The sequence below is a fragment of the Cupressus sempervirens genome, chromosome 3, assembly GCF_028749045.1.
Source record: "Cupressus sempervirens isolate cs-2001-9-10 chromosome 3, ASM2874904v1, whole genome shotgun sequence".
NCBI classification, from domain to species: Eukaryota; Viridiplantae; Streptophyta; class Pinopsida; order Cupressales; family Cupressaceae; genus Cupressus; species Cupressus sempervirens.
The window spans coordinates 591,089,578-591,096,722 of NC_143120.1; the positions used below are offsets into that span (position 1 = coordinate 591,089,578).

At 33.3% G+C, this 7,145-nt stretch overlaps 1 long non-coding RNA gene across 1 annotated transcript in view; it reads right to left on the reverse strand.

Annotated features, from left to right (window-relative positions):
- LOC149568054 (uncharacterized) overlaps positions 1-4,490 on the reverse strand; it is a 35,145-nt gene extending 30,655 nt beyond the window's left edge. Inside the window, exon 1 of the long non-coding RNA XR_016361653.1 lies at positions 4,442-4,490. This is a non-coding gene — a long non-coding RNA (uncharacterized LOC149568054). The remainder of the gene's footprint in view (positions 1-4,441) is intronic.
- Between the last annotated feature and the right edge of the window lie 2,655 nt (positions 4,491-7,145).

A 7,145-nucleotide genomic window follows, 5' to 3' on the forward strand; every position in this document is an offset into this window, starting at 1 on the left:
TTTGTAATAGCTCTTTTCCCTTTCTAATCATTTTTGATATCATTTGTAAGCATGTTTATGCAAACACACTGAGATAAAGTGCTACTCCTTGCATTTTTGGGATCTTTTTCATCATTGTGACTTATTATACTCGCACTACATTATAAAGTGCCATGGGGTGATAATTGTTTGCCTTTTAGTGCCTTCTTTCTTTGTCAAGTGAGTGTTCCTTTCACGACATTAGCCCCATGATGTGTCAATGAAATGTGCCTTTATAGGTGTTTGTACCTCTTCCTCACTCTCGATGTTCTTGGTTCTTTTTGTTTTACAGGAGATACTAACCCACTTTCTCAGTGGCCTATCACCTCAGCCTTGTTTACATTAGGGGGGGTTCTTTTGTTGTTTCTCATGCTTCCTTGGTTTGATTGATTAGTTCTTTAGGCTTTATCATTTCATGTCATCTTTATTTTTGAGTTTAGTTGTTTGCCTTTGTTTGCCTTCTGATTTGATGTGGATTACAGTCTTCTCTACCTGGTCAGGTTCTATTTCAGAGGAGGTTCTACAGATTAGAAATTTCTTTTTGACAGAGTTTGCAACTTCTACATGCTTCAGTGGTTTTCTTCATGATCACTCTTTGTTCCTATTTTCTAGAACATTCCTCTAGTTGGAGGCTTTTGCAGTCCTTCACTAGGTTTTTAGCTATCTCTTTTTGGAGTAAAGTTTTTCCCATTAGGTTTTCTCTAGTTCTCTATTTCATAGAGATTTTGCTGTGATTGGGTACCTCATTAGGCCTTGTTGTTGGGACCCAAGTTTGCTTTTAGTATTGCATTTATAGTTTCCTTCCTCTTTTTGCATTGTTTATAAATGCATTATTGCTCATCTTAAGGGGAGGTGTTAGAGAAAAAGGCTAATTTAATTTTATTAATTAAATTACCTTTTCTCTCTTCTTAAGATTTTTCTTTATGCACTTTTTTCATTCTCTATTTAATAATTAATTAGTAATTATTAAATAGCTTTTACCTTTTAGGTTACCCTTTTGGATTTTGATCTCCTTTTATAAGGATTGATCTCTTTGTAATTTTATTCATTTAGTTTTGATAATAGCAATTTCTTTTTTGCTCATCAAGAATGTCTCATCTATGGATTTCGCAATTTTAGCCTCCATAGTTTTTTGCTTCTCTTTTTGTGACAAGTGTTTGCATACAGGTGATTCTTGGGAGCTATGGGATTGATCTTTCATCAACTTCAACATGTTTCCCTATTATAAGGAATCTTAATACATTGATGATATGTAGAGGGAACCACTTGTATGTCATGTATCCAAGGTCTACCCAATAAAATGTTGTATGCAAAAGGATTAGCGTCAACCACTTGAAACAAAATGTCTTTCTTAATTGGCCTAATATGAATGGGTAAAATAGTCAACCCTTTAGACTTTCTCACAACTTCATCATAAGATTTGATACTGAATTATCTTTGAGTATTGATAAATTTCTCTAAATATTCCAATTGTTTGAGCAAACAAAAGGAACAAATATTTAGCCCCACACCCAAATCTATCAACACACACTTGACAATGGTAACGTACTTGAACACCTTTTTTGATTTAATCCATGAATATTTATCCTTATTGAGTTCAACATATTGATCCATATACTTGTGAAAGTTAGGATCTTGTTCTAGTTGATCATAATCCATACCAAAACCATGTGTAGTATGCTAAGGATATTGTTGTGAATACTGTTTATGTTGATATCTTGGAGGATTTGAACCACTCTTAGGTGGAGGAGATGGTTTCCTCAGAGGAGGTGATGGTGACACATGTCAAATTGCTCTACGAGATCCTGGAGGAATAAAAGGCAGGCAAACATTACCACCTTGTGAACACATATCATTAAGTCTCTTATGTTCTATTTCATTAGCTTTCTTTTCAGCCTCACATTGTATGTATACATCCATGTAGGCTTGTCTTTCTTTCTCAAGATGTCTCTCTTCATCATTACCTTTAGGAGACTCAAGAAGAGGAGTAGAAGACACATAACCATTTCCACCTTGTGGAAGTATACCATTAATCATCTTATTTTCTATCTTTTCAATCCTATGAGTAACATGGGCATTCAAGTATTCCTCATTGACTTGTTCAAAATCCTTAAGTCTCCCCATATCATTTCCAAGAGAGAAGGGGACTTTAGAAGTAACATTCTATCTCAATTATGCTGATTTAGCTAAACTCTTATCAATTTGTTGAGATGCTTACTTTTCCTTTTTCTCCAAGTCAACTAGCCTTTCCAACTCAACTTGTCTAGCTTTATCATCCATAGGATGGAAAGATCTAGGTGAAAATCTAGGAGTAAGAAATGGAGAGTAGTGATGATTTCCTCATTGTAAATCTCTATCAAAATCATTCATTGAGGTAGATCCATATATAACTTCATGAAATCCATGAGGCCTTAATTGCTCAACTCCACATTCTTGCAATAATCTATCATTAATCATGTCATCCATTCTTTTGTCTTTGTTTCCAGTGAATAACATGTATTGTTCAAAGATTCTATTCTCAAGATGTAAGGAATCTCTAGATGTGTTCAACTCACTGAGATAACTAGAAGGATTAAACCCAATTTTTGTTTCTCTCTTAGGTGGTTGATCAAAGATAGGTTCTTTTCCTTTACATTTTTGACAAGTTGGTACTAAGGGTAATTAATCAAAGTTAACTTGAGGTCATTCACCATGACTCACTTGAAACCTAGTTGTAACTGGCATGAGAGGGAAAATTCTTGTAAATAGGAAGACTCCAAGAAGCATTGGTATCACTCTAGGGTAGTAAAGTAATCACTTGTCTAGTTAATAAAATATAGTAATGTAACTGTCTGTAACTCTTGTCAACTCAATTTGTCATAGAGGTCTCACGATTAGCCAACACAATATGCCTGGAGGTCTCATAATTGTGGAAATATCCAAGAGTTCTAATGTAATATAAAAATGTAATAATATGAGATAAAATGATATGTTTAGACGATTGAATACCCACAATCCAAGGATGAGATCAAAGAATCTAAGAGAAATCTTTCGCTACTAGGGTAGTGTCTAAAGTTTGCAAGTCTTGATTTTAGCAACAAGGTAAGGCAAGATTCGCTAACTCAAGGGAGCTATGAAACAAGAATCCAAATGACCAAAAAGTTTAGACATTTAGGATTAGATCCATAATGGTCAAATCAACTTAGGAATGACAAAAAAAAGGTAACTCTAAAGTCAGATCAATGAATTAAACTCTCCAAATGATGAATGCTAACTAGGCAATAGGTTCACAATAAGCAAGGTAGTAGTAGGATAGTAAACTAGAAAGTTGGGTCGATAACTTGAGGAACTCAATTTTGATTATTCTTTTTAACCAACTGCGATCAATTTTAGATTTATAAATGATAATTAGGCACAGATAAAAAATTAGGGATTTTAAGAAAATGTCTACAACCAATGACTAAGGGATAAATCAACCTTCCGCATGAACAAGAATAGTGTCATAGTATGAATCTAATCCCTAGAACCACTACTTGTGTATATTCTAAAAATGTTTTCCAATCATGCACATAGACCTAGTATAGAAAATTGGCCTTTAAGAATGGTTTCTAGTAACAGTTAATAGTAACTTTTACAAGATCATGCATATGACATCCAATCTAGGCACAACAGGGTTTTGACACATTTTGAGAATTTAATCAATTGGAGATGCTGAGGATATCAGTAACATAACATGACTTGCACCCATTGATATTTCTTCCAACAAGAAATTTATATAGTGATTATTACTTCCAGATATGACTATCACCACTTTGAAGTTTTGATTAGAACAATTTACCAAATAAAGGGAGTGTCTGCTATGGTTAACCCTCTCTTAAAGGTGACTCACAATATGGACCACATGTGGACTAGTTTGGATTCTAGAGTTTTGAGTTTTTGATGCTCCTAAAGGGAACATAGCATAGTCCTCCAACCTCTTCACCTCACCAAAACAAAACAAATAGATTAATTGACCTGCTAAATCATTGATACCAAATCAACAAAGTTGATCTACTAACGAAAATGATTTTTTTTTCTCTCTAAAAGGGACTAAGAGAGAACATACTGTCAATTACTGAAGACTTGACGATGTTTGAACCAAGAGTTGATCAACACCTTCCCTACCTACAAGTGGTTCCATCATCAAGAAGAGCTTTGAAGCCCACTCTATCAAGATCAAAAATAGTGTTCATAGGGCCTAATTACTATGTCTAATAGATATGTGAGAAATTAAATCTATGTTTGTTCTTTTACTTTAGAGCAGAAATTGGAATGTGATCTATGAAAGCAGAAAATCACTCAAGCAAGACATGTGAGAGGTTCATTTTAATGAAAGGAAACCAAATGTTATAGAGCTTTAAACAAACTATTTGGTAATACATGCAATTCACTTAGAATATTTTACCTTATTTTTATTTTTGTTGAGCTTTTCCGCGCAAGCAACCCATGAACTTTCCAACAAGCAAGATAAGAAAACAATCAAATAATCAAACAAGATATGCAATGTATATTCAACTTTTAGAAACCCTATGGTTAGAACTAAAAATCAATTTTTATGAGCAATAATAACTAGGAAATAATCAAAATGACAACTTATATCATGCATTGAACCATGTGAAAAATAAGTGCAAGCTAATCATTAAATGCCCCCCTTTTTTTAAATTTTTGACCTTGTTAACAAGATTGGACCTATTTGAAATAAATTCAAATCCCAAACCCTAAATGTAGAAAGGAAATTCCTATTTAAAAACAAAGATCTTTCCAAAAATGTTAGAATTTTAAAAAGATCTTTTCATTTGTGCCCTAGGAAACTATTTTCCCAAAATAGACTAGTTTTCATAAATTGACCAAATAAGCTATGATATTGCATCCAAATTTAATACATGAAGAATGAAACCACTATAGAATTTAAAGATATTTCAAAAAATGTAAAAATTTCCAAAAAAATGCCGATTTGTGCTGAAAATTAATTTTTTTTAATGAAAAATAAAGAAAAAATTATAAAAAAATCACAATACCTTGAAATTTTTTGAAGTTTTTAGTGAAGCTTCTTTTATATGTCTCCAATTTGCAAACAAAAATTCAAACAGAAAATCTAGGCCATTTGGGAGATATGATCAAATCTTTTAAAATCTAGGGTTTTATCTCTAAGAAAAATCTGGACAAGGGGGTTAGCTCCAAAAAAACTAGCATGTAAAAGTGGGACAACCAAAAAATGTGTGTAAAACATGTGGACAAATAAAAAAACATACTTTTATGAATCCTTATACTCAAGATCAATTTGTAAAACTCCATGAAAATGCAAGATCTCAAGAATCAACTCATGGCTTCCTATCATCAATGTACAAAGGTTTGTAGAGAGGTGGCTCTCATATGAACATAGGTCTTGGTATTTGCAAATACATCGAATGAATGGAAGATTCAAATGGACATAAACATGCAAGATATCTGCAAGCCTTGAAGAAAGCTTCAATTTTTCAAGTATAGTAGTAGCATCAAGTGTGTATGAAAGTATGATCAATCATAAGAATACTTCAAGTCCTCAAGGAAATCGCATGAAAGCTCCAAAAACATGTAGCATAATTGTGATAATAAAATTGCATCATGAAAAATGAAGGAAGGTCTCCTTATATACCAAAGCCAAGAGGCATGAGGAATTTGGAGGGAAATTGAAAATTAAATGAGAGGGTGTGATCCACATAAAAGAATGTGCAATTAGCATTTAATTAGTGATGTGGAGTGTAAAACTCCATAAAAATTATAAGATGAGAGGTATTTAAAAATAAAATAATCCCTTTTCTTATAAAGTAAAGTGTGTGACATTTATTTAATTTATTTCTTTTAAAATAATAAATTTTGCACATAAAATAATGTGGAGAGAGGTTTTATTTAACTAAAAGGGAGAAAATTCCTTTAATTAAATAATGCCAAAAATCAAAGTGATCAGCCATTTATTTAAAATAGTTCCAATTTAATCAAGAAATTGATGTAAATAATAATGATTAATTAAATACTTCAAATAATTCAAATAAATTGAATAGTTCAAATAGTTTAATTTGATCAAAGGAAATGATGATGTAAATATTGAGTCAAGCTTTAGATAACTTATGAAATCAGGGCACATAGTCAAGGTGACCATTTTTGAGTGCTTACAATACTTAGATCAAACTTGGTCAATAACACAAAAAACTACACAATGTTGACACAAGGTGTTTGATCATGCAAGAGGACCTCCCCTTGTTGAGGACAAGGGACATAGGCCACCGAGTCTATCATTACATTACAAAATGACTATTTCCAAATGAGAGATACTAACTGGGCTCAAGCTATACCATATTATGTTTATGCCTAAGATTATAGGGAATAGGAGCTTGTTGAAAACACTAATAGAGAGATGACACTCAAAGACAAGCTCCTTCCACCTACCTATTTGAGAGAGGACTATGCAATTAAAGGATGTTTGGCACATCCTTCAAATTCCTATACATGGGGAGTTGGTAGTGTATGAACCCATGACAGGGCAAGCCACTCTACATTGGATGTTCAGATGTGGAGATGTGAAGTTAAGGATCATGGATTATAACATCAGATTGGAGATGCTTGTAGCTTTTGCATGAGCACCTTATAACAGTGATATGTTGGCTGGTGGGGAGATTATTGATTTTGGACATGAAAGGACATGGGTTTCTAGTGGGATGGGGCAAGGTATTGGAGGAGATGGTGATGGATGGGATTATATTTTCTTGAGGGTCACGCATGTTAGGGATGCTATATTATCACCTCCACTAGATTTCCTACAGAGGATGATTGCCATTCAAGATTAGGGTAATACTACTATAGATTTGTGCATATGAGCACATAATGTTATTTAGGCCTATAGTAGAGAAAGTAGTAGTGGAGGACATGCCATATGTATATAGCTATGGAGGATATACATTATACTTCAAACATCAATTGGATACCCTGACATAGTTCATATGGAAGTCATACAAAGATTACTCTGGGTGGGAGGATGATGAGATCCACCTACCATATTATAGACATGAGTAGTACTTGATTGGGCATACCATCATTGGGAATTTTGTCGTTGAGATTTATTTTCCAAAGAA